General features: G+C 39.0%; 1 protein-coding gene across 19 annotated transcripts in view; it reads left to right on the forward strand.

Moving 5' to 3' along the window:
- Nucleotides 1–1,335: 1,335 nt before the first annotated feature.
- The window catches only part of LOC148222140 (uncharacterized), a 130,101-nt gene continuing 104,472 nt past the window's right edge, over nucleotides 1,336–26,964 (forward strand). For 7 of the 19 annotated variants that reach the window (XR_015806686.1, XR_015806684.1, XR_015806685.1 and 4 more), the window contains exon 1: nucleotides 1,336–1,718. The gene's annotated coding sequence lies outside the window, so the exon portion shown is untranslated. Of the gene's footprint in view, nucleotides 1,719–5,521; nucleotides 5,621–14,977; nucleotides 15,110–26,964 lie in introns of all 19 variants that reach the window. The other 12 variants (XR_015806679.1, XR_015806681.1, XR_015806678.1 and 9 more) reach the window with 6 other exon arrangements.

Genomic DNA, 26,964 nt, shown 5'->3' on the forward strand with positions numbered 1-26,964 from the left:
GGCTTTACACTTTGTTGAACATTTAGGAATATTGTATGCTATCACCATTTTCATGTAAAATACAATTGTCTTTAAAGAACTAAGTCTGTAAATGTGGTGGTGCTAATGTGGAATTAGTGATTGCAGGAAAAATATAACTCCCAGATTCCACTGCTCTAAAATACTCAATTCAGCTAACCATGGAAACATGCAGAAAAGCCTTGGACATGGGATTGCTTTTTAATCACTGCCAGCAGTTGATTATATTAGTGCTTTATTTCATAATTTTATATGTCATGCTAATGAAAATGTTATGGGAGAAAGCAGTGGGAAAAGAAAAGCTATTTTGCCTCTCCTTACTTAATAACTGCTCCTTGCTGCTCCATTGAGGTGGCTTTTCCCTCTGAAATTGCTTTCTGTGTGCTGGAACACAGCTCATTGTTCTTCTGGCTGACAGTCTAATCATTCTGCCTTGGAGACCTCTCACTTACACACAGCAAGTGCAGCCACAGCACAGGCACTGCTGGATTACCAGGACAGCCAGTCCTCTGGAAAGTAACACATCTTTTACCTTCAGAAGGAAGCAAGACTGAAATTCCAAAAATCTGTGTCAGGATTCACATTATTTATAGATCAAGATCTTTAATAACGTTCTGTTCACCAGCTTGGTCAAATCCAAGAAGCTTTAACAAACAAGAGAACATTATTCTATCTGGCTTTTTAAACACCACTACAGGAACTATATTCTTCCTGACACAGCTTGCAAAATTCCAGTTGCCTTTTCACTTAGCTCAAAAGCAGAGAATTCTTTAACTTAAATATCTTATTTTGGTCAGTATTTTGACCAACACTGCACGAAAAATTCTGTGGCACTGCCAGCACGTAGGTGACTCATTAATCTGGCTGCACAAATCAGCTTTGCAGGACTGAGGGCTAAGGCACAAAAAGCTGCATCTTTAGCTACACGTGTTAGAAGGTTTAATGGCAGAGGTGTCCTGAAAGCCAAAGTGCTGCCCCCTTGCCTGGCTGTGTCTGAAGAGCAAATTAAGTGCATTTAGAACAAATTTGAATTCTCAGCATGTAGGAACTAATGGTTTTACTCGGTGCTGCTGTGATTTAAAGAGAGGCTTTGCTTTGTGTCCCCCTTCCTCAAGCTGTTTGGAGACATTATTCACCTGTGATGCTGATATATGTCAGCAGTATATAAAAGTAAAGGGGGAATGGGGGAAAATAAAAGGGCTTCACTAGTCTTTACAAATTTTAATGGAGTTCCTCAACTGCTGCTGGTCCTGAGCCCAGCTCAGGTTTTGTGAATCAGCCCATAACACCCATGGAGAGTTTTGCAGTGCAGGGCACATCCCAGCTGAGCCTCTCAGAGGAGGGATGTGGGTTTGAAAGGCACAATAAAGGCTTTTCAAACCACTGATGTGGTTTGTGTGGCACCTGAAAGTGTCAGCAGGCAAACAGGCTCTGCCTGGTGGCAATGAAATGCCTGAAATGCTGCCTGGGCCCTGCCAGGGAGGTTGCAAGGCACAGGTTTGGAATCTTTTCAGCCCAAGGATTAAAGAAACACGCTTTGAAAAGAGAAATCGAAAAGAAGGTTGGAATTTTTGTTGTTGTTGTTGCAGCCTGTTTAAATTGCTGTCAGCAGTGTAAAATGGTGTAAAATGGATCAGAGCTGCCATCTCCATTTTTAATGAGGTAATCTGAAACAGGAAGATCTCAGGCACGTGGTCCAGGTCAGTGCAAAATTGTCCTTACGTGATGTTCTCTTTAGTAAGCTTTAAAATACTTGAAATAGATCATCCATTCTCCTGCAAAAGAGACAGCTTTTGTATGAACAGACCCACTTTCTTTAACTCCAAACTAAACTCTCTGGTTTTTTTTTTTTCCTGTGCTTGGTTGTGCTGTCATTCCTATAAAGAATTCGGTGCTGAATTCCATAGCATGACTAAAGCCTTTCCTTACTTTATTTTGCTTTAGCTCGAGGCTTTAATATTATTAATAATATTTTATTCTTTATTTTCTCTCTCTTCCTGATTTTCCTCGAAGCCAGTTTTGCTACTTTTCCTATATTATTTATCCCTAGGCTGAAGGCACATTTCCTACCTTTTTAATTTAGCAGTGGGATATGAACACAGCCAGGTGGAAATTCCTGTGTTGTATTATGTAATCCATAAACTTCCATTGATAATCTGTCTAATACAAATAATGCCATTTTGAATTTGGAGTTCCCTGAATTGCTTATTTTTAAAGCAAATAAACTTATTTTTAAAACTTTTTAAAAACCCTTACTCAGGAAATTATATGATCCACTAGTAGAGTCATTAAGTTTGTTCAATTCTTCAGTCCTGTCAAAAACCTATTAGGTTCCAGTGGGTTCTCCCCAACACATAAATCTTGCCAGGCATCTCTTTCTTAATTACGTGGCACAGGCTGTCAGCTTGAAAATGTTGTATAGTAAATTAAATTGTCAGAAGTACCCAGTTTCAAGTGATTATTTGTGCTACTGAAGCCGTGCTGCAGAACTGGAAGTGCTTTCTTGGCTACTTTTGGGCACAGCTTTCATTACTTACAGTTGTGAAAACATTTTTGGGCAGAGAGAAATAAGCTTGTATTCAACAACTGCAGACTACAATTTGCTCTGTTTGATCAGCCATAAAAGTCAAGGTAATGAGATACTTCCTGATATTTTGAAGTATTCGAGGTAGATTTCAATGTCTCACTTGTCTGCTTGTACCAAATCAGGTCTGTGAGGGTGTGCAGCTACAGATAAGAAATCATTCAATTCCTAGTAAGCAAAAGCAATCTGTTGAAAAATTAGGATTTTCCTGATGAAAATGCCAGAGTATTGGTCTAGAAGTTATAATGAGAATATGGACTGGGTGTTTTTTCATTATCTTTGATCCAAAGTTCTGAGAGCCTCTTCAGAAATCTTTAAATGATTTCTTAGAAAAGCAATATTCCCCTATCTTTACTTTGCCATATATAAATTAACTTCATGCTCTCTGTGACCCTTCTCTCTTTAAAGCAGAGACCAGAGAGCTGATTACCTCAATAATTAATTTGACCTGACCGTTGTCCATGTCCTTCTGTGAGTCACCCAGGAGGAACTACACTGGGACAGAAAATACATTGATTATTCCAAGAAGTGTCCATGCTCCCAACCCAGAACCACAGGCCAAAACCTCCATTCTGTTTCCCAGCCAGGATACACCCCTGAGCAGAATAATTCTTCAAAAGAATGTAATCCAATATTCCTGTCTCATCAGCACACTCTGATCATTGTGAGGGTGACTTCAGTGGAGAGGTTTTAGGGCAGGATATTTGATTTACTGGAAAATAATTCCATGGACTAGAATGGTTTGGTGCAACTTATATTTTATTCTTAAAATGAGGTGCTCAAAGAATTGTGCATCACTTTTCTTTGCCTCATAGACTTTTGTATTTCAGAAAGTCTTGTTGCCAATTAATTCATCTGGGTAAATATCTCCTCTTATAAAAACACACGATCAGAATTGTTTTATGGAAAAGGCAGAATGCTGTGCAGCCTGCCAGGCTGTGGGGGTGCTTTCAGAAATGGCTGATGCCAAAGGAAAACACAATTCTGTCAACACCCTGATTTACAATCAGTCTGAGCTGGGAGAGAGCAGAAACTCAAAGGTTTTGTGTTTTCATGCACTGCTGAACTGCTTCAGGTAGATAATAACTATATTAAGGGTAGAGAAGTGGTTCTGTGATGCTTTTTTTATTGTCTTAAGGTCAAGACCATCAAAATAAAATGGGCATATTTTTGTGTTTGTACAAAAAAAAAATCCCAAATCTACATTCTTGTTAAACTTGTAACACAGAATCTCCAAAGCTGGAAGATGTTTGTTTCCTTTTGGAAATGTCTGTCTGCAGCATTTATGCTGTGTATAATTTATGTGCATTTTACAGAGATATATATATATATATATACACACATATATATATGTCATTGCTATACATTTTCAGTGAGACATTGGCAACTGATTGCATCAGTCATGGAAGAATTTTCAAAACTGCCACAATTTTAGTTCTGTTATGGGATAGGATGGAGAGGTTTTGGATCCTAAATCTGAGAATGAAACTGGCAAAATTCCTACTGATCTCTTTTCTGGAATTAATTTCTTAAATTTCACTGCAGGCACATTTTTCTTCAACTCCACATTATTTTCTAGGACTTTTTCATAGAACAATGGAATATCCTAAGTTGGAAGGGACCCACAGGGATCATCCAGTCCTACTCCTGGCCCTGCACAGACACCCCAAAAATCCCTCCTGTCCCCTGTTACCCAAACCCTCCTGGAGCTCTGGCAGCCTCAGGGCTGTGCCCATTCCCTGGGGAGCCTGGGCAGTGCCCAGCACCCTCTGGGGGAAGAACCTTTTCCTAAAATCCAGCCTAAACCTCCACAGAGACCAAAAAGGAGCCTGTATTTACAGTTACCCGATTTCCTAAAACTCTCAAGCCTAAATCCCACTATCTTTGGAAAATCTCGCATAACTTCACCAGTTTTGCTGGATATTTCCAGTCTTCTAAACTAGGACAGAGTCCACTCACACTTGGGGTTATTTTTTTCATGTGGTGTGTTTCCATATAAAACTTTCTGGAGGGTGTAGAGATGCTTTGAAAGGAGAGCTGGGAATAACTGACTTTGCCCTGTTAATCTGCTCTTAAAACTTCCCTGGTTCTGAGCATCCCAGGGCAAAACCAGATCTAAACTATTCCCCCAAGGTCCTGAAAACTCACCACAAATGGGAGAAAGAGAAGGGGTGGAGAAGAGAAGCCATGGGTGGCCAATGTCCCCAGGATATTTCTTCCCTATTTTTGCACGTTCAAAATCTGCCAGTAACCACTGGAAGCTGTGAGCACCACTCTGTCACTGGGATTTATGAGAACCTAAAGTTGTTTTTTTTTTTACAAAGCTTTTAAAGACAGGCCCATTTCTTTAAATCACTGCAAACAATGTGTCTTTAAAAGAGCTCTGTTGTGCTGCTTGTGCGTGAGGAGCATTATCCTTGAACTTTCCCCCAAGGATCCCGGTGTGTGTTGCTAAAATCTGCTCACAATAAGCACATTTGCAGATGTGCAGACACAGAATTATAGGAAGTACAAACAAGACCCCTGTGTAAAGCAGAGCACACTCAGAGCCAGGGAGTTTTATGATTCAAGTAGTTGAAAAGACTTTTTAATGGCCAGTGGAGGAGGTTGTTTGCTTTAGGAAAGTACATACAATAATAATAATGCACGCACTCTGTGCAGAAAGGGATGAGGCAAAGCAATTATTCTGCTCTTAGTTGATGTTATTTGTATAATGAGCCACCTAGAATGAGGTATTTTGCCAAAATACATTGTTTAAAATACAATTCAGATTGCCTGACAAAGTAACTTATGCATGAATCAGCCAGACCTGATGTGCTTCATTTTTTTTTTTCCCATTGGATCTCAGTGATCTCGATCTTTTGGGGAAAGCTTTACATACCTCAACATGAAATTGCTAAACTTCCTCCTGTTTCTTAGGATTTCCCCATCCACGTAGTGACTAAATGGAATTTATAACAACAAGGCCACGGTGCTGGTGTGTGCCGGAGGATTTGCTGAGTGCTGAGCAGTGCAAAGGTGAGGCACAGGCACTTCATTCCAGGCATGGAAAAGTGAGATGTGCAAGGCAGAGTCTGTGCAGAGTCTGGTGCCTTGGCAGCTGACAGAGGGATTATTGCATTTGCTTGACAGTGAGCACTGTGAAACATCCATAGAAATGTCCATCCCTGAGAGGCTTTTGAAGATGCTGAGGATATTTCTTATCTGAAGTGTCAGTGGTTGTTCAGCTGCATCTCTCATTTTTAGCTGGTTCTAAGTGTGGATGCTTTTTGAAGACTGAGTGGAAAGAGATCAACATTGCTTGGAAAAACCCTTTATATAGTGTATCTCCTGGCATTCTCTCCCTATGTAATGGGATGTTTGAACTGATGCAGATTGTTGAGTTTTTTTCATTGTAATGTAGTTTAAATATATTGAGAACTTAGAGCTGGGAATTGGAAACCCAAATCCAAAAGCTCTAAGAATTGGAATATAATGATAAAATTGTGCCATTGCTGCACTTTGTGAATGACATTCAAGCTCCATTATAAATTTAACTCCACTCCTTTCTGCATTACCTTCAGTATTAATAAAACCTGTTTGATAGGTCTAGGGTTTTCTCACACTGCCCTAAATTTCACAAAATTAGGACAACTATTTCTCCTGCTCAGAACTTCCAGGGGAAAAAAATTTAGTTATTGGGAAACTTCTGCTTTGAGTTCTGCTGAGGTTCACAGGGGCACAGGGCAGTGACCAAAGGTGCTTTTGAAAACCCACAGTAACAGAACTGCCTTTTAAACTCTGCTGCTTGCCTCAGAAATGGCATTTTTATCTTCTGCATGCTCGACTAGAAGTATATAAATATTGCATGCTTGATTTTAAGCCAGGCAAATTCATAGTGGAAATGTAGCATTTTAGTAGAAGAGAAGCCAGTACTGAGGTCAGAAGAGCTGGAGTAACAGCTCTGGAAGTAAATGCCAGAGCAAAGACTGTCTCCTTTCATGTGGGATATTTTTTTTTCTTTTTTCTTTTTTTTTTTTTTTTTTTTTTTAATTTTTTTTTTAAATTTTATTTTTTATTATTTTGAGGAAGAGGAATATGGTGGCGTGTTTGCTTTTTTTAATAAGAGCTTAGAGATCTTTTGGAAAAGCACCTTGGTTTGAGATCAGCTTTTAAACTTGAGCTCCAGAATTTGGCAGCAGGCAGGAATGTTGCCATGGGAACCCATTATCTAAGGCTGTGTTACTGAACCTCCTGCCAGTTCAGCCACAGTTGAATGCTGAAGGCAACCTTAGAGGCTATTGAATGTTCTGTCCTGGCCCTGCCAAAAATAGCCTGGGACTTGAGAACACCAGCAGCTATCTGGGAAAAAATGGGGAGGAAAGTTTTCCCTTTGGAGGTGAATGAATGCACTCAAGCTTGGTGGTGAATTTCCATCTCCTGGTTAAACCATTGGGTGTGTTGTGGTGAGCAGAGGCAGCTCACAGACATTTCCAGTGTGAGGGGTGCTGATTGCATTTTGTGCTGGAATTGAGGATGCTGTCATCTTCCTTTCTGCTGCACTGGGTGGGGCTGGAAGGGCTGTCCTTAAGGAAGTGCACACATCTCTCAGGATGCCAAAAAGGCCTGGAAGATGTTCTGGGAGTCCCATGTGCCACCACTCTACTGCTTCTGCCAAGCTCTGTTTGTAAAATCAGCCAGCTGGTTGCAGTGAAGCATCCTCAGTCCAGCCAATTTTTAATATCTGCAGTCCTCAGTATCATCTGTTCATTCTTCCTTTTTTATTCACAAACAAGCACGGTGCTGGTCAACAACAACAAAACCTCTAAAAATGTAGAGTGAATGACATTACTTGTGCTCACACCTTCACATGCAAAACTTGAGGACGGTTCCTGTGTGTATGTTTGTAATTGCTCAGGAAATATTTATCTCAGTTTTGGCATTCTGCTCTCCAGACTCCTGAGAAGTTAACCCAAACACCTCTCTGCTCTGCATCACTCTGACTGCTTCCTAAACTGTTTCTTTCTACTTAGAAATGCTTGTGCTGTGATATACTTGTCAAAATGTTCTCAGAAAATAAGCCCCAACTAGAAGTGCCTGTCAAATAATGCAAAACTGACACTTTTAGTCAAATTAATGATGACTGATACCATTTGCCACAAGCATCAAAGCTTCCAATAACATTTTCTTCCTGGCAACAAGCAAAAAGATTGTTTTATTTTTTTGGTTGAATTGCTTTTTTTCCATTTGGTGTTGCGAAATGTACAAGGTTAACTTTGTATCTAGACAAATTCTTTGTTATTTATCTCATGATCAAGTTAAATGTGGTGCTGTTTAACAAAACACCACACCCCTCATGACATGAAATTTTCTATCCTACTCCTAACAAGCTGAAATATATATATGTATAATGTATATTATATAATGTGTGTATTAATACATTATGCATAAGATACATAGTTTCATATTAGTTTATATATAGAAATTTCCATATTTTAAAGTAACTTTGTGGGTGATCCATAGGTGGAGGAGTAGTGTTGGGGATTTATCTTTCAAACCTAGCCCAAGATTAGAGCCTAAGGCTGAGAGTGCTGTGTTCTGTAGCTGAGCCTGGGGCAGAGGAGACACCAAACAGGAATTCCTGCACAATTCCTGCTGCATTACAGGTGCTGCTGAACAGAAATTCAAATAAAATATTCACTTTTGATGTGAACCTATTGCAGTAGTGCAAGAGAGAGGAAATTTCATTGGATTTCACTTTTAAACACTTTCAAGCAAATGAAATGTGAAGTCCACCTGAAGTTCATTCTCAATTTACTTCTGCTACATCGAGGCTACAAACATTAGTAATGAGCACCTCTTGCAAAAATTGGAATATTTCCTCTGAGTAACTGAAGAGCAGATATGTTTAATGGAGTCAAATTAGTTTTATATCCTTCTGCAGGAAAAATGAAAACTGGGAGGGAAAACGTTTTGGTTTTTGTTGGTTTTTTTGTTGGTTGGTTGGTTGGTTGGTTGGTTGGTTGGTTGGTTTTTTTAATTGTGTTGTAGAAGACACCATGAAAATAGAACTTGATATATCCCCAAGGTACAGAGCTACACCTCAGCTATGCTCAGAGCTGAGGAGCCAAATCCATGCAAAAATAAATGGAATTGTCTCCCATGAGAGCCAATGCAAGCCTGCCAAATTCATATTTTTACGAAATTCAAGTTTAATGCGTGTATGGTAAAGTAGAATATAAACCCCATCAGCTGTTTTATCCTTTCAAATTCACAATTTCAACTCCTGTAGCAGGTTCAGTAGCTCTGGATCCATACCCAGGGCACAGCTGGAATGCTTGGGCTGGGAAAGGGAGAGGGAAAGGAAAGGAAAGGAAAGGAAAGGAAAGGAAAGGAAAGGAAAGGAAAGGAAAGGAAAGGAAAGGAAAGGAAAGGAAAGGAAAGGAAAGGAAAGGAAAGGAAAGGAAAGGAAAGGAAAGGAAAGGAAAGGAAAGGAAAGGAAAGGAAAGGAAAGGAAAGGAAAGGAAGGGAAAGGAAAATGAAAGGGGAAAGGGAAAGGAAAATGAAAGGGGAAAGGAAGGGGAAGGGGAAAAGGGAAAGGAAAAGGGAAAGGGAAAGGGGAAATGAAAAGGAAAGGAGAAAGAAAAAAGGCATGTCAGTGATTGCCAAGGAGAAAAAGCTTTCTCTGTGCATTGGGATGATCTAAATCCCATCCTCCACACAGCCACGTCCCTGTCCATGGAATCAGGAACACGGAGCTGAGTCCTGTGGTCATGGACAGTTTGACACATCCCATTCCTCACTAGGCTGCTCCTCGCTTTTGGAGCTACAAAATGGAATTTTGCTGTTTCCCTGCTGAATTGGCCATGTCTGACATAGGGAGGCTTTCAGGTGCAGTACCAGATTTTAGAGGAGAAAAAAGCTGAGGAAAAACCTTCCCCTTGCACACTAAAGCAGGTGGATTGTGTCTTGGTGTAACATTTGCATTTCATTATTTGAATAAATTAATGTTTTAAAGCAAATGCCCAAGGATATTGCAATTATTTTTGCAATTCATACATTAATTCAATGCCTATCAGAAAAGCTCCTGTTAAAGGCAGGAGGTAATCTGGGGTAAATGTCAATTACTGCTGGGTTATGTTAGGTCTATAGTGGATGCATTTGTAAGACATTTTAATATTTAACATTTGAAAACTTCAACTGCCAGACTTTTAATGATGTTGCTACTGGTTCAGCTGTTTTCGTGTCTTCAAAAATTAAAAACATTTCAATATTTAAAATAACTGTACTGCTCATTTCAAGGCATATGTTACTGCATATGTTTGTAGCTCTGTTTTTTTGAATATGTAAGATTTTTTGGCATATATTGGTATTTCATTCTGAACCTGGGGGAATTAATGTTTAGAGTCACTGTTTGAATTCATTTTAGGTTTGATTGTTAAGAGCTCCTCTGGGAGTCAGGGTAGGAATCCCAGGGAGGTAAAATGGAAACAAAGGTAGGAGAAGAAAGGAAGGCAGATGGTGGCAACAATGGCTTATCTTTTTTTAGATCATTGATTTAGTACAAAGGAGACTGTCTTATAAATCCTTTATATGCTCCATATTCATTTCCAGTGATAGAAATACCATCTTTTCATATTCAACATACACTTTGAGCCATGAAATTTAGCTAATAAAAACCCCTGAATTAATTAGTGCAACCAAAACCCACTCTCATGGTCTTATAAAGGACTGAGCATCTCAAGCTCCACGAATCTGCAAATTAAGCTGAAAGTTTTTCTGTGGTGCCTTTGAGAGACCTTAGATTATTTGGATTAATTTATTTCTTTATTTTCCTTGACTTGTTATTCAATTTATTCTGTTTCTGTGTTTGGAATATGTGGGGCTTTCATTCCCAAAGGAGCAATAGTCAACAATCTCAGAAAGGATTAAACTAAGAGTGTCTAATGGTGAAGTTGTAAGTACTGAATGAACTGCTTTGGTTTTCCCCTGGCTCCAGTATTCTGTCACCTGTTAAATTTTGGTCAGCAGTACTAAATCAAATGTTAACCATATCACATTTGACAGAAACCAAATTATCAGTACAACTTTACAATTTGTATATTAAACATCTCCACACTATTTTCCAAGCAACCCATCATGGAATCACTGCTCTGAAGAGAAAGTGCCCTGTATTTATTTCAACAGGGATTTTTTTTTCTTCTCAAGTCTCTCCAGAGCAGAATTAAAATTTAGCACATGCACATTTAGCAAAAATATTTTCATGTCAATGTGTCACTCAACATTCCTTCCCTGTTAGCCATGATTTTTTTTTTTCCAAGTCACATCCATGGATAAAAGGGAAAATCTCAGATAGCTTTTAGCACTCAGAAAACAGATCTCAGCTTTATTTTTTACATAAAATAAATGAATTCCAGTTTCAACAAGTACATCTATATTCTGACAGGCAGAAAACTGTAGCTTTGTGGGTTACTTTTTTTTCCCAGGTTCTGCCTGTTCAATCAAAAGAATTCATTCCTGAAGATGATATAGAGTGGGAATTAATACAAAGCATGTCCATTTCCTATTAAATGTGTTATTCTGGCAGAGGAATATTTTCATCTCCAGATCACAGCAGAAATAATTAAAATTCAAGGCATTAATTATACTTTAATTAAACCAAACCATATTTCATAGGATTGTTTTGGCAGTATGAGGAAGAGTCTGTCTCCTCAACAGCTCGTGGGGTGGTTATGACAAATTATAAAGTCACTGAAGCCAAGTAGAATTGTTCCAGTCAATTAAGTGTGTCTGTGAAGGGATAGCCACAGTATGTAAAGAGGGAAAAATAGTGGTATTTTACATTTTTCCAGACTTGCACATTAAATTGGTTCTTTTTTTCTCTCCATGTAGTTTTAAGAAGTCCATTGGTTTTGGTTTGGTCATTAATTCTATTAACTTGTTACACAATAATGACACATCCACTGTTCTGTTAATTCAGATTTCTCTGAATAACATGGCTCAAAATGCTGCTTCTCTGTATGAGAAAATGAGTTTAAAAGCAGAGAACATGCTAAAACTTATGGCAAACAATGCTTTGAAACTTAGTGGGCCTCTAGTTTATTCTTCTTTGTCTTTATTGTTTTCTTCCTAAATATCTTTGCACTCAAATGTAGATGTGATCAATAAGTGTGTGTGATTTATGATTAGAGTTGAAATTGTAAGTTTCTTTATAGCCTCAAAAATATTAGTTAGTGGGATTTTTGAGGGGGAGGAGAGATTTTTGGTTATTTGGGGTTTGGGGAGGATTTTTTTTTTTTTTTTTTTTTTTTTTGCACAATATAGGCAATTGTTAACTGCAAAGCTTTCTTGTTCCTTTGAGCCACATTACACAGCAGACAGACAATTTTCTGTGACTGGGATGTGTGCAAGGAGGTCACAGGTACAACAGCTTCCACACTCCTTACCCTCCTGTTTTAAAGCCTGCAATTGGTGAGAAAAAGACATAAATTTATGAATGAACTCGGATTTGAACTGGTTTTGATCTTTGTTTTTTAAAGCCTCCTGTACTCTGCTGTACAAATAGCAGTGAGCACACCTGGATGGGGCTGCTGAGCATTTAGTGCAGCATTTTATATCTTTTCCACAGGGTTAATTAATTGTAGGCAAGACTTGGTGTCTGGCAGTTATCTGCCTTCTCCCTCTACTGCAATTAGTGAGGTGAGTAATTAATACTCATGGGAATACGCAGGGCTATGGCTTTATATTGCACAGCAAAGAAATTCAGTGTTACCAAGGCAAACATGAAAATGGGCAGGTGATACAAAAATGTGTGAAGTGTGCACAGTATTGACAAGGTATTGATCAGGTCATGCTGGAAAATCTGAGCTGGAAGAAGGTATTTAACATTCTATTTAACATTAATATTTAGTAAATAGGAATAAGTCTCTGTTTGAATCAGCATGGAGCTCTTGGGGTATGTCCAGCATATTTCATATTTCGTAATTCTCTTTTTCTGTGGTGACAGGGAAGTTACTGAGCTCAGTTTGTTGTAAATGACTCTGTTAGTCCTGTGGATGATGCTCCCTCTAAATGAGCTTTTCATGGCAAACAGAACTGGGCACTGCCAAAGGTGTTTATCAGACTGGCATGGATATTTTTTAACTCTATATAAAATGTTTTTAAGGCATGTCAGCCACATTTACAGCCTGATATAACTGTGTGTAGCTGTTCAAGTTACAGCTGAATTTCGTTTTTAGTGCATGAGCAGGGTCCGGGTTGGATCCACACCAGAGATCTCCTGTATCTGCACCAGAATAAATCCTGGGAGTAAGCCATGCCACAAAAAGGGCACGTGGCTTAGCAGAGTGTTTGTCACAGCTCCTTCCTGTTCTTCAAACTTCCAAGAAATTCCAAATTAACATTTGTACACAAGTTCTTTATAAACCTTGCATATGACAATGACAGCAGAGGGGTTTGAAGAATGATGCTCAGTAATATAAATGATCCCACGTTATTTCATTGTAATCTTTCATAAGAGTCTCAGTTATTTCCCAAGTTTCTCATACCTGGCAGTGGTTAATGAGTAATTCTTGGCTGTGTTCAATGGAACTGAGCTTTTAAAGTGGAAATTGCACAAAAGATGCAAATTGAAGTAGAGCTTTAGATTCTGATATGCTTTTTTTTCTGTGCTATTTGCATGAACCTGCCATGCTGCTGAACTTTGATTCAGTCCTTTTGTATGAGACCCTTATTCTCAGTTTAAAAAAAATCTATTTTTATTTTTAGAAGGAATTGATTAGCTAAGAAAGGTCATCATATGCTTTTCAAATTGATCAATGATTTAACTTGTTATATTTTCTGCAATTATACAGTATGGAAATATCATTATATTACATCATGTAAACACCTTCTAAAATGTCATTCCATTATGCTTTGCTAATTTAAGTGCAGTTAATCAACATTTAGAATCATAGCAATTAAAGTTGGAAAAGGCCTCCAAGATTGAATCCAACCTTCAAACACCCACTAAACCATATTGTGAAGAGCCACACCTACTCATTATTGATCCTGGTCAGCCTGTTCAATGTTTAATCACTCTTTTAGTGAAGGAATTTTCCCTAAAACCCAGCCTGGGGAATGTGGAGAAGGTGAAATGTGCTGTGAGCCTTGCTGCCACCTTTGTCACCTGGGGCCCTGAGATTGCCCCAGGTGGTCAGAGCTGGTGCTTTGGGGTTGATCCCTGGATGGGCTTGATGAGCCCTGTGGGTCCCTCCCAGCTCAGAATATTCTGGGATTTATTGCACTGGACTGCAGGAGGGTTGGTGACACTTATTGGATCTGATGATGAAAATGTGTGCTGGTAACACACAGCCCTTCCCTGGGAAGATCAGGCTAAGAACAGCTCAGAGCAGCTCCTCACACCTGGGGAATGCTCTGACCACTTCGTTTTGTAAGAAAAGCAGGCACAAATGCTGATTTTTCCCATTCTGGTCTCATCTTTAATGAGATTGTTTCTGGGTACTGTAGCTACCAACACTGGTACCAGATTCTTCCTTCCTGGAGGTCAGGTTAAAAACCACCCAGTTTGAAAGTCCTGGTTATGGAAAATTCTCATAAACCCTGAAATATTACTAGAGAGGAAATCAAAACACACGGCCTGCTTGAATAGAAGTTAAGAGCTTTGAGCAAAGCTTTTGAATCGTGAAGGGTAATTACAGAGATGAACATTTAAGTCTCATATTTTGTGGCTTAATGTACTATTGATTTCTGAAACTCTTTACCAGAGTTCTCAGAACTGCTTCTGTGCTGGAGATAGCTCCATGTTTATCCCTGACTTTTAATAACTTTTTCTTTAATTCTGTTGCCTGTACAGTGGAAAGAGATTTTGTGGATTCATTTAGTCCTAGGCTGCTTTTCCTGCTCAAGTCCTGTTCTGTTTTCCCTTTAAACTCTTAAATCTCCTGTTTAAATCATGACAAAACTTGGCATGAAAGAAAATGTTCAAGGTTGCTCTTTGAGGCAATGTGAAATATTGAAGGGTTAAAGGGGAATCCTCTGAAAGGAAATGCAGACAGGGGAGTGAGTGGTTTGGCCACGTGCAAATAGATAAAATTCTGTGTTAGAGTGAAAGCCTTTCCAACACGTGTGAGAGTGTGTTAGCAGGACTGCAGGGAATAATGACTCAGACTCAGAGAGCTGCTTCTGTTTAATTAGGCAGGAGAATTGTGACCCAGTCATGGCATGTGCCTTGGAATAACAGGAGATTGGAGCAAATTGCAGTGAATATTAGAGCTGTTGCAGAAGGGAAAGCCAAGCAGAAATTTGAAATTACTTATTTTTTTTAATTATAAAATAGGTTTTTTTCCCTTTCTTCTTACAGTTGAATCATTACTCTTTCTTATTTCATTATTTCAGCCCTTTCCTCCCTCCTGGAGCTGGTTGTCCCTGGTTGCTTTGCTTCCTGGCCAAAGATAAAACTGCCTGTGAAGTCAGCAAACCTGTTAAATAAGCTGTCAGAACACGAACTGTTTCATACCTTGGAGCTCAGTAAGGAAGCCAATTTTATACAACTTAAAAATGAAAGTCTTTCAGTGTCACCTTGTTGGAAAACCTGGAGATAGACTGCACACAGCTCCTGTTCATTATGCTGCACCTGTAGGCTATGCAATTTCTATAAGGAATGGTGGAGGAAACATCACAGTCACGGCAAAACTGCCATGATAAAAGACAGGGTTTTTTTTCTTTTCTTCGGGAGCAGGTTTTAAATTAAAATGAAAAGATTGTAAATGGGGTTGATGGTGTTAGAGAAGGGTTTGGGCAGATCCGTCTCAGCCATCCTTGGATGTGGTAGAGGAGCCTGAGTTTCAGATGTGTGAGAAAATAGCACCATGAGTGAAAACTCGAGCACTTCAGAGCAAGTGTTCCCCTCACTGTCTCTGCAGCTCCAGCAAGGGCTCTCTTCTGAAGGCTGACTGAAGGCAACTTTTCATTTGATGAGAGTTTCCTGTTAATTACATGTGTAAGCCACGTTCCATTTGCACACATGGAGGTGTAGGAGCTGACTGGAAAGTACAAGAATTAAATGCTGGTTGTAATTAGAGGCAGCAAGTTTTATATTTCAGTAGGAATAGTTTAATCTTAAAGCTAAAAGCTCTAACCATCAGTTTTTCCTAAAAAGGCAGCTAGTAGAACCTAACCTTGTTCACGTGAAAGTCAAGGGGCAAACAGAGAATATGGCTCTTATTTAGATATTTGATTCAAGAAAGTTTGATTAAATGCCTCCAGGCCAGAGAATATTAACACAGAAACAGACAATATTAACAAAAGGCACTTTTTAAATAATCAAATGCTAGGAAAAGCACTATCACTTCGAGCTGTGATAACTGTACCAGTCTGTCTTTGCTGCAGCACTAATGAGTGCTGACACCTTAGAAAAGATCTAATTATAGAGCAGAGACTCCTTTGCAGAAGTTTTGACGTTTTAAAAGACAAATAATATCATTTGAGGTAAAAAATGCAAAGGGTAATGGTTTCTTTGAAACCAATGTGTAAATAGAAGTTGGCATTGATGTTTAGAAAAGATATCTAAAAGGAAAGAAACTTGCTGCTGCCTGCTCATGAGAATGTCAGCAGAGAGTAAAGGACAAAGGTGGAAAAGAAATAATGAATGTTAACCCTTAGGAGGGGAACAAGTTTCTACAACACTCCAGAACAAAACCCATTCAACTGTTCTAAGATGCTCCCAAAATCACTTGGTAGTGAATTAATACAACCTTTAGTTCCATATGTGGCATCACAGCACTGAAAACAACTCTTTGTGTTCTAAGAAGTGTCTAGATGCCAGTATTAACTGTCATTAAAACATGGGCTCAAATATGGCAGATTTTCCAGAATATTTTTCAAGGAAAGGCCTTGGTAGGCTTTTTTTTTTTTTTCTTTTTTAAACAACAGGATCTGATTCAAGATGGATTTGTTATGGAAATACATTTATCTGCTGTTGCATCTGAGGTGGGAGGAATTATAGTGTGACTGATGAGCAGCACTGAAAATCTTATCTTTGTTCTATAACCAGAGGAGCCAAGCTACAACTCTCCATTTCCCTTGTTTTCTTATCTGCTCTCATCTGCCATGCATCACAGCTTCTGATTGATTACTCATTTTATCCTTACATTAAGCATGCACACAAGCACCAATAATTATTGAATCTCTGTGCTTACAGCTCCTGCTGCCTGTTTGTAAGTGTCTCACAGGATATTTCCTGCTCTGCACATCCTCTTGTGATGTGTGATAAGAGGGAAGGTACATGAGAGGAGAAATAATTGGCCAAAGTGCAAAATGAGCTAGGAGGGCAAGCTCATCTTTAACCTTGAGGGAATTTATTAGTAGTTACATAAGGCTTGGAGGTTGGAACTTTGCTGTCCAGCATATTTATAACATCTGGGAAAAGGGGTTGAGTTATAAGTTGTTAACATTTCCTGATGATGCTGAGCAGCAGATTATCACACTCAGGCTCTGGCAGTGAAGAATTGTAGATTTGAACAAAAAGTCAGCAAAGTTCAGTAACTGGGCAATAACAAGGCCCCTGAGACTCAATACAGAGAAATGTCAAATTATGCCCTGGTGGAATGATGGGCTCTGAGTCGTGCCCAGGAGCAAGATCCTGGGTTATGATTATAACTTCATGAAAATGTAAAATTATACCCCCCTCCCCCCACCAAAAAAATAAAATTAACTCTGGGGATGTTCAGCTGCATTTGCTTTGCTGTTGCAGGATTTTCTGATATCTGATTGTGGTCACTGAGAGAACAATAATATTTGGGGTTCACCCCAGATTTGCTCTCCCAGTAGCACACCCTGCTCTGCAGTCACTCTCTGCTTTGGGCACTCAAATACAACAAGAGCTATGAGCAGGCCAACATAAAACAGATGAAAAAGAGTGTAAGAACTCAAGGAAATGAGCAAGTCTTACAATTCTGTCTAATTTCAGACTGAATTTATGGAGTGAAAAGAAGAACTCACACCAGATTTCTCTGTGCATAGTTATTGGTTTAACAACACAAAAAAAAAACCCCAACCAAACACATGTTGTATTCTTGGATAAAAAATGGAGCTTGTAGTACTAAAATCCCTGGGTGCAAGCCATGTACATCTTATAAATGCACACTTTGGGCAAAAAAAAATTAGATAGAGCATAAGGATTTTTACACAACCTCAATAATATATATTAAAGTAAGAAATGAGTCATATGTAACTTTAAAAAAAACCACAAAACACAGTAAAGGAAATATCACAGATTGCTTTATTTTTTTTAAGTCATTCCATCCTTGACTCCAGAGGTAGCCTTTATATTTCATTTTCTATATTGAAATTGTTCCAGCCAACAAACCCAAATGATATAGAAGGAGGGCAAATGGAATAGCTTGGAGTACCAGTGGAAGAATTCCTGTTATTTTTTTCTGCCTTTCAGCTGAGTTCAAAGATTAGTGCTGCAAGCACAGTTAAAACATATCAAGTGGTAGAAAATTAATTATGAATGTACTTTAAGTAGAGACTGTTAGACTTCAGCAGCTTTTAATATAGAACAAACAGTAATGAAAATTATTATCATTATAGATGCTGACAAAAGAAAGCTCTTTAAAGGACCTGAAAAGAGTCATGGCTGTGACACATTTATGTGGATTTGTCTGAAAATTGAGAGCCTTTTGTTACTTTTCAGGAATGGAAACCCTTTGGTCCCCCACAGAGCTAAAAGCAGATGGGATTTTAGAGGCAGTGTTTTTACCCTGAGAGTTTTTGAAGTTAAATTTAGTTTTTAGTTTAGTTTCTGAGCATCATCTATGGTTTTTATGCTAGTCAGCCTTGGTCAAACCCCTTAGGGCTGAGATTTTATTGATCTTCCTGACAGATGTCCTGTACTCTAGGGTGAATTGCTGCTTAAGCAATAAATACTTTTAAAAATATATTCCCCACAGTCGGGGAAGAGTGATTAAGACAAAAAAGCTCAACAGCTATTGTCAGAATTTGCAAGCATTTGTTGCTATGGCTGTAATTAAAATCCTGAAAGAAAATCAAGCTTTTCGGCCAACTTGTGCCATCCATTAAAAAAAAAAACAAATACCAATTTATTCCCAAAAATTGTCTTCAGCACATTTTGTTGTTTATCAAAACAAATACTCATGTAAATACTGTCTTGATTTTGTTAATTATATTCCCACCAATACACCAGAGACTATTCTTTCAGAATATTAATTTCTTTATGTAAATTAGGAAGGGGAGTTAGAAATAATGCTGCTGTTGCAAACCATTTATCTGTTCTGTGGTGTAAAGAGATCCAATTTCAGCTGATTGCAGGATGATAATTGTGGTTACTGTTGTCATTCGATTTTTTAGAGGGGAATAGTGTTTGTAGCTTGTGGCTTGCAGGACTGGTATTTTCAAATGGAAAATTTTTGTATGGACCTTGTTCAAGAAATACTTAAAATTTCCAGTCAGAACCAATTTCCATTCTTGCCTCCAGCATCCCTGTGCTCGCAGGACTCATTATTGTGCTTGTCATGCCATTTCCCATTCACCAGACACAAAGTTTTTAGATTTTTTTCATACCAAGATGGATAGGTGACAAAAACATAGTCCAGGAAACAGCTTTTTTGCTCTCTGATAAATAGTTTTTATTCCAACACTGGAATAAAATTGCTCTCTGTGGGCATTCATCTGGTGGGTTTATGGGCTGGCATTTATTTAGCCCATCAAATTTGCAACAGTGAGGGAACTATTCCAAGATCAAAGGGGAAAGATGCACAGGAGGTTGTAGAGAAGAGGTTTGCCAGGTTTGTGCTTTGTTCCAACACAGTGGTGAGGTTTGTTGTATAAAATACTAATAACAAAACTACTGGTACCTCTGAAAATATAGCATTTATAAATCTATTGTAACTTAACACTTCCCTGAGCAGGAACAGAGAACAGGAGCTGTTCCCTCTCCAGAAGCAGAGGAGAGAGCTGAGCTGTGTCTTCACACTTGGAATGGTTTTCGAGAAACAGAGTAAACCCAGCTGCAGTGACCACACAATGCTGGTTTTTTGAACAGAAACAGAGATCCTTTACTTTGGTCGGTCAGTATGTTCAGAAAGCCTGTTAGTCAGGCAGGGTGGGCAGAAGGGTGTTTGTCAGAAAAATATTTTTTGTGTTGTGTGTGGATCACAGAATCACGAGGCTGGAAGAGACCTTCAAAATCATCGAGCCCAACCCACACCCTAACACCTCAACTAAAGCAGAGCAGGAACAGTACTGGCAGTCAGTTAAAATGCTGAAGGAGAAATTAAGTGAAGGAGCAGATTAACCAAGCAGATGAAAGACAAGTAATTCTTTCTTATCTAGGAAATGCTGCTTCAAACAAAATAGATTTGAAAGAAGCATCGCTGAGAGGTTTACATGGAGAGAAAATGGTTCCTTAAATGACTGACTTCTTATTTCTTAGATTTTCAAATAAGCCTCCAACTGATTCCTCCTGGAAGGTAATTCTCTTTCAGCATTTCAGCAAGGGATACCAGCGAAATCATTTTCAGTGTCTATTTAAGCAATCTATTTAAGGACTTAAATCTTCTTTATGAAGATGTTTCCAAACACTAAACTATAACAAAGAAGTAAATTTCATATAAAATCTACTCCTTCTACTTCTGTCTTCTTCTAAGAAAACTCGGGGTTTTTTTTATCATTTTTCAATTGCTGTAACTTTTGTGTGACTTTGCATGCAAAGAGCTAATGGCTTAACAAAACAGTTTTAGGATGAGAATAAGTATCCAGGATCCAGAGATAATTGTTCCTAACTTGCTGTAAAAGCATTTAGTGACTTTATTGGGTTACATCATGGCATGTCTTATGTATTCAATCCCTTGTCTAGGAGGAGATTTTACATTACTAGAAATGGAGATGGAGACAGAGTATTTTTATTTCCTATGTTCTCCAGTTTTACCAGTTCTGTCCAGTTCCTGTTCTGTCATTATGTGCAAGTCTTGAAGATGTTTGTCACCAAATAAATGAGCTCCTGTCCTTTGTACAGTTAGAGATCTCAACTTGTGCACAGCTTTCCTGGTGCATTAAAGTCACGATCAAAAATTATTTGAAGTTGGTGTATTAAAAAATATCTGACATCAAACTATATCAGCAACCCTGAATTCATTTCCATGGCCTTTTTTTTTTCTGACCTTCTCAAATAATACCCCAAAATGCATTTGGATTTAAAGGAATTCAGCTTTAAGCTTTTTGTGGTCACGTGTTTACTATTTTTAGACAAATATTCAAGTTAGGCTTCAGAACTTAATTTCTGAAATAAGTTATTTGACGCATGACCTGAGTTTGCTTCCATGTATGAATATTATATGAAAGGATTAAGACTAGCCTTTGGAAAGCAATCCTAGTTCTCTTACAAGACACCATTCCTTTTCTCAGGCAGCTTTGATCTGCTATTCTTTAAAACCAGGCAGATTTTCCTTTCTTTAGCAGAGGTTTTGTACTGGATATCTGCTTAGGAAACTAAGTGATATATTCAAATTCTTAATTAACACTTAGTGAAAGACTCTAATCCATACAAGATGAATAAACATCCAAATATGAATAACTTAGAAAAACTCATCATAATAATGACTAACTCAGAATAACTGAGTAAAAGATGAATAATAAAAGCTGTGCTGCAAACGATAAAAATATTGCTGTCAGCAAAGAAACAGAATTTCTGAAAAAGTACTGAAACCATGTCTCAAAAAAAGCCCCCAGATATATTCTAGGGTTATGTAAGAATTACTTCTTATGTCTTTTCTACCTCTGTTCAACTTTAGAGTGGTTCTTCCTCCCAAGGCTGTTCCAGTTCACAGCTCATTGCCAATCACTCCACATTCACTTCTGCCACACCAAATGCTGGACTGTGGTCAGGGGTTTGTAAAACTGTCAAAAGTGCAGGAAATTTGATGTTTCTGTCGTGGCTCTGCTCCTTTGCAAACTGCTTGTCCCCAGTGAGGAGCAGCTGGAATGGAGGAAGGGTTTTGCAGGGCTGAGAGAGAGAATGAGGCAGGAAAACAAAGGCAGGGAATTGAAAAGTGTGACAGCACCACAGCCAGGAATGCTTGGGGATGTGTCCTGGGGGATTTGGGATGACAGGGTTCTGAGCCACTGGAGGGGAAAGAGTTTGTGTAAAGTCTGAATGAAGAGCAGTTAGTGGGACTTGAGATTAAAAAAAAAAGGAAATAGTTTAATCAGTTAGGGAAAAAGAAATAAATAGAGGCATTCTTAGGATTTTCACCCCACGAGTTTAACCCAAGCCCTACTGAACAGTCAGGTACAAAAAATGAAAAAACTCTGTGGTGGCTTATTGACAGATGGATCATGTCAACATTCAAAAGTGACATATGGAAAAAACTTCTAATTTTTTTAAAAGACACTTTTACATTGTGCCTTCCAAAACAAGAATGGAAATCAGGACAGGATCTAATCATATTTCACATTACTTGCAGCTTTTTCTCCTCTGCAGGTGCAGAAGTTGTTACAGCCACCACAGATTCTTTATTTGCTGGGGTTATCTGCTCTGTTCTGCACCATTGCTTTGCCATTCAGTGCTCCCTGCTTTCTGACCTAAGCACACAGTTTGCTTGCTGGATTACAGGAGCAGCTTCAATCCTCTCCTGGCATCCCCAGGGACTCTCTGCATGTGATATCAGCTCTCACAAGCTGATAATGGTGTCACCAATTCTTTCCCATTTTGATGTAGTGTAATACAAGCTGTTGTACAAGTCTTCGTGTCTCAAGCTTTTTGATGCAGCACATTTATTTTGTAATTCTAAGAGTTCTCAAAATGAACCAGACAAGTGTTGACAGCATGAACAGTAGGCACAAGGGGAAAAAAGCAAAAGCTGGAACTCAGAGTATTGGAATTGTAATTAGAGTTTTTAGTGTTGGATGTTTTAAAAAACATTTTTATAATGTTAAGATCCTTAAATCCCTTAAACTAAAAGCTGAAATGTTATCTGCACTGCAGTTTGCTTTTCTTTTGGATTTTGCTGGGTTTGGGAGGCACTGACATTTCTTTGTACCTCACCCTGTCAGACAGCAAAGCCACACCAAATCCTCGTGGGCCAGGTTCTCTGTGGCAGTCACAAACTGTTTTGATCCCCAAAACGCGTGGGTGAGGTAGCTCAAAGAACAGGGAGAACATTTCCTTCTGCTAGAAACTTCTACCAGTCTTTTCAGCCCAAAAAGTGATATTTTCAAGGAGTTTTCTCCATTACTGCTCGACCAGACTCTGTGGGTATGTCTGGATCAGTCATGAGCAGACACAATTCTCCATTTCTCATGTGATCCCACTTTGCCTCCTCTAGAAGACTGCAGACCAGGCAGACTGTTGGTTCCCAATTCTTATGATTGGGAAAGTATGAATTAATAGGAAAAAAACCCTTTCTTTTTATAGAAAACATTATTTTCCTGAATATTGGTAAATGTGTGCCAATGATTATTAAATGTTACTAATTGAAAATCTGATATGGAAGTATTTATTGGAATATCATCTTTCTGCTCTTATTTTAGGTCTTTGTATAGCCGATTTTGTTAAAATTTTATTTTAGCTATCATTTCATAGTTGACCCTTCCTCTTACAGGAAGGTTGGGTTGATGGGCTGGGATCCTCAGAGGATGTCCCCAGCCTGAATTAATCCATGATTCTAAATTGTTACACGTGTAACTGCAAAGATCCATGAAATAGACTCTGGCAATCCAGGTTTACCCCAAGAAAAAGCCCTACAGAATTGCTGCAGTTTTAAATAGGGATTATCCCTTTCTCAGTGACTTCTGAATCCACCTATTTATGAATATTGGTATTTCTTAGCAGTAAAATTCACCAAGAGCCTTAAAAATGCTGTAATTTTTATTCATGCTTTATTTACTGGTTTTATTTGCATCGATCCAGCCATCTTCAAATGGAGTTACAGAGCAAAACCACCCCACTGCTCAGTTCAGAGAGCAAGCCAGCTCTGAGATTTCCTAGAGTCTCACCACAACCAAGCAGACAGCTGCCTTGAGACGCTGCCTTTTTTCCTGGTGCATATTTTTGCAGGTTATTTTTAGTGCAGTTATTTGTGGTGAGCTCTCCAGAGTGTTTGGGAGAAGGTGCTAAGCTGCATTTGCATGCAGGGAGCAGCAGCAGGCAGCTGTGCCCGGGCTCTGCTGCTGTGACAGATGTGTCCCCATGTGCTGTGGCAGGGGAAGGGACAGGGATCCCAGCTCCTCCATCCCACTGACCTTGCCCAGCAATCCTTGTCTGCATCGTGCTCTCCCAGCCATCACACACTTTGGGTCTGCTTGCAAATAGAATGTGACACACAGGCTTTGATGGAGCTGATCTCCCCTGCTGGGTATTTACACTTCAGTCTGTGGGCTAAATTTGGGGACCTTTCTGTCTAAAAATTCTCTGCAGAGGATATAAAGTGAGGGAGAGGAAAAAAAACTACCCCCAAAACTCCTCCAGGGGATGGTGTTCCTCGATATTATTATTCCTTGGCCATTTTCCATGTAATTTATAGTATCTTCAGCTAGCTAATGGAACAGAACTGACACTGTCTTAATATTTGACAAGCTAATTATCCCACATGTAGTAAACAAGGTTTTATGTAAAGACTTCACATTTTCTTAAGTGAAACAGAAGCAGACAGCCCTGTTCCTTTTCTGAGCAAAACATTCAAGTGTTGCACACTTCACATTATGCAGTTTTATTTTTGATGTTGTAGTCAAGTAATTAAATCCTGCTTTAGCTGGTTGACTTGAAGACTCATTGCATCAACCTTTTGAGTACTGCTGCTGAACAAGTAGTGGCCATAAGGATTATTTTATCTAGGTGTATTCTGTGGCCAAGTGGGTAATGCAAAATTTTAGAAATAATTTATAAATTTATAATAATTTCCTAACAGCTATATATTCTCACATATGTATGTATTAGGTGTAGATGACTCACCTTTTCTGTGCCCCACGATAAGTTGGTTTTTGTTCTCTAAAATGGGCATCTGTGGATTCAGCTGTTTCACATATCCTGGCCTCACTGCCTATTTTTATATTCTGTATTTACAGAGAATATATTTGACCCCATATAGCCTGAAATCAATTATGTCTCATCAGAAGAGACAGAGAGTTAAGGAACCTTGCTTTGCATGGCTGTAGCTGTGTTAACAAGCAGTTTCCAAAGGGAAAATGGTCAATTCCTCAAAAGCTATTAGTTCTTGTTTTCCTGCCCCATAGCATGCTCCTGTGAGCACAGAATACTTATTAGACATGGTTTGTAAAAATCCTCCTTAAAATGATGCATTATCTTGCACTATGCAGAGATTTCTGAGGGGGATTTTTCCTTTGGTAAGTTTTTGACAGTGAGTGAAGGCAGTATTTTCTTGTTGCAGTCTGAAATTATTCAGATTTTTAACAAAAATAGTTAAATCTCTTGCTTCTAGGATTAAAAAGCAATAAATATATTGGCTGGTTTTCAGCAGATGTCACAATATGTCTACCAACACTTAATAGCAGAAATCATGAACTTCTTAAAAGAAATAAAATAAGCAGATAAATTGTTCTACAATTGAATCTAAATCTTCTAGAGATCCATGCAATATTTAAAGGAAGAGCAAGAGGATTTCAAACTTCCTCCTCCCTGTGATATCCCCACACTTATTCTCCAAATGTGCTCCAGTGGGGATCAGCTCAACTGCATAAGCAAATTAGGCAAGAGCAGTGCTTTTTATTGATGCTGCCAGCAAGGTGGTGGAGGTTTTTGGAATGAGCTCTTCTAAAGAAATCTCTGAATCTGATCTCTCCCTTCATGCAGGCGTATGTAGAGTCAGCTGTCATCACTACCTACAGAGCTTTAATGCACCCAGTGCTTAAAAAAGGGTAAAACTTTCTAATTATATAGAAAAGCCACGAATCTCGGAAGTAACTGGATAATTTTCTTCATGTATTCACTTCTCCCAGTTTTAACTCCTTCTTTGCTGCCGAGCCACTTGACTTATCTAATTAGAATAAAAAGCACAGGATGAAAATTGCTCCAGCATCCTTTTCATTCATCCTTTCCATTCACAACAGAGCTGTGACACCTGATGGCATCACCTGCTGATTCTGAGCTGAGAGCAGCCCTTGAGGCAGTGTCTGCTCTCCAGGGCTGTGTCTGCATCCTGCTCCACCTTGGAGCTGTGAGTGCCCTGCTCCATTGTGCTCTCAGCTTTCCTTCCAAAGGAGAAGGAGCTGGAAAAGCAGCCAGTGCAGCACTCTGGGCTGGGCGCTCTCAGCTCTGCTCCTGAGCTGCCTCAGGATGTGTTCCCAGAGCCAGGAGTGCCCAGCCCAGCACTGAGCATCTGCTCCTGGCAGCATCTCTGTGTGCCCAGAGCTCCAGCCACACACAGCTGGGACCCTCCCAGGGCTGCAGAGGGAAGCACAATCAATTACAGAAATAAAGACAAAGCCAAGAATCTCTATATCACTGGGAATAGCTGAGAATATCTTTAATGCTTTCTGATGTGATCTCATCTCCTGATTAATCTGTGCCATTTCTTTGTCCTTTTTCAGCCAATCTAAGTTGAAATTCCTCCTGCACTTGTGCCCTGCTCTTCGATTCTGTTGCATTCTCACTATTTTACTGTCGAATTTCCCTGCATCAGCCACAGTCATTTTATCATTATTGTTGTTATCAAACTTTATGAATGAGATACCTTTAACCTGTTTTTTCCTCACTGAGGAGACACTTTGTAGAATCCACTTCCTCTGCTCATTTAGAATAAACTAAAGCCCACTTCAGAAATGTGGTAAGCACTGAGGTATGTGAGTACATTATCTAGTGGAATCCTTTGGATGAAGTCATTTATTTATCTACATTATAAATTAAGGAAGTGGTGAGGAACACATGGTGCTGTAGTTTAAAACAGAGAGTAGTGTGGGGGCAAAGATATGGAGAGTGAACAATGGAGACAGGAGAGCAGACAGACAAAGACAAGCACCCAGTTGAGTGCAAGATTGCAATCATGCTGATTATTTTCCTCCTGTACTTCTTCTTCCTGGCTTGCATGTTTTTTATATGCTCTTGATACCATCCATTGTAGAACTTCTCCACTTTGCCTGGCTTCACGAGCCTTCTGAGTGCCATTCACAACAGAGAGTCTAATTTTCTTGTCCTAAATCACCCTCTGGAGGGGCCTCTCTTTGCTGCTGAAGCACCTAGAGAGCATTGTTTCATATTATTGGTATCTGGAATTAGTGAGAATATTCCATATAATGCACTTCTTTATCTTTCCTGCTGTGTTTTCAGATAAGCATGGAAAGCATCTGTCAAACCTAGGGAATTGCTACAATTTCAGTAATATTGTATTGACTAGGAACTCAAGGATGAT

This window comes from Sturnus vulgaris, chromosome 14, assembly GCF_052056855.1.
Source record: "Sturnus vulgaris isolate bStuVul1 chromosome 14, bStuVul1.hap1, whole genome shotgun sequence".
Taxonomy (NCBI): domain Eukaryota; kingdom Metazoa; phylum Chordata; class Aves; order Passeriformes; family Sturnidae; genus Sturnus; species Sturnus vulgaris.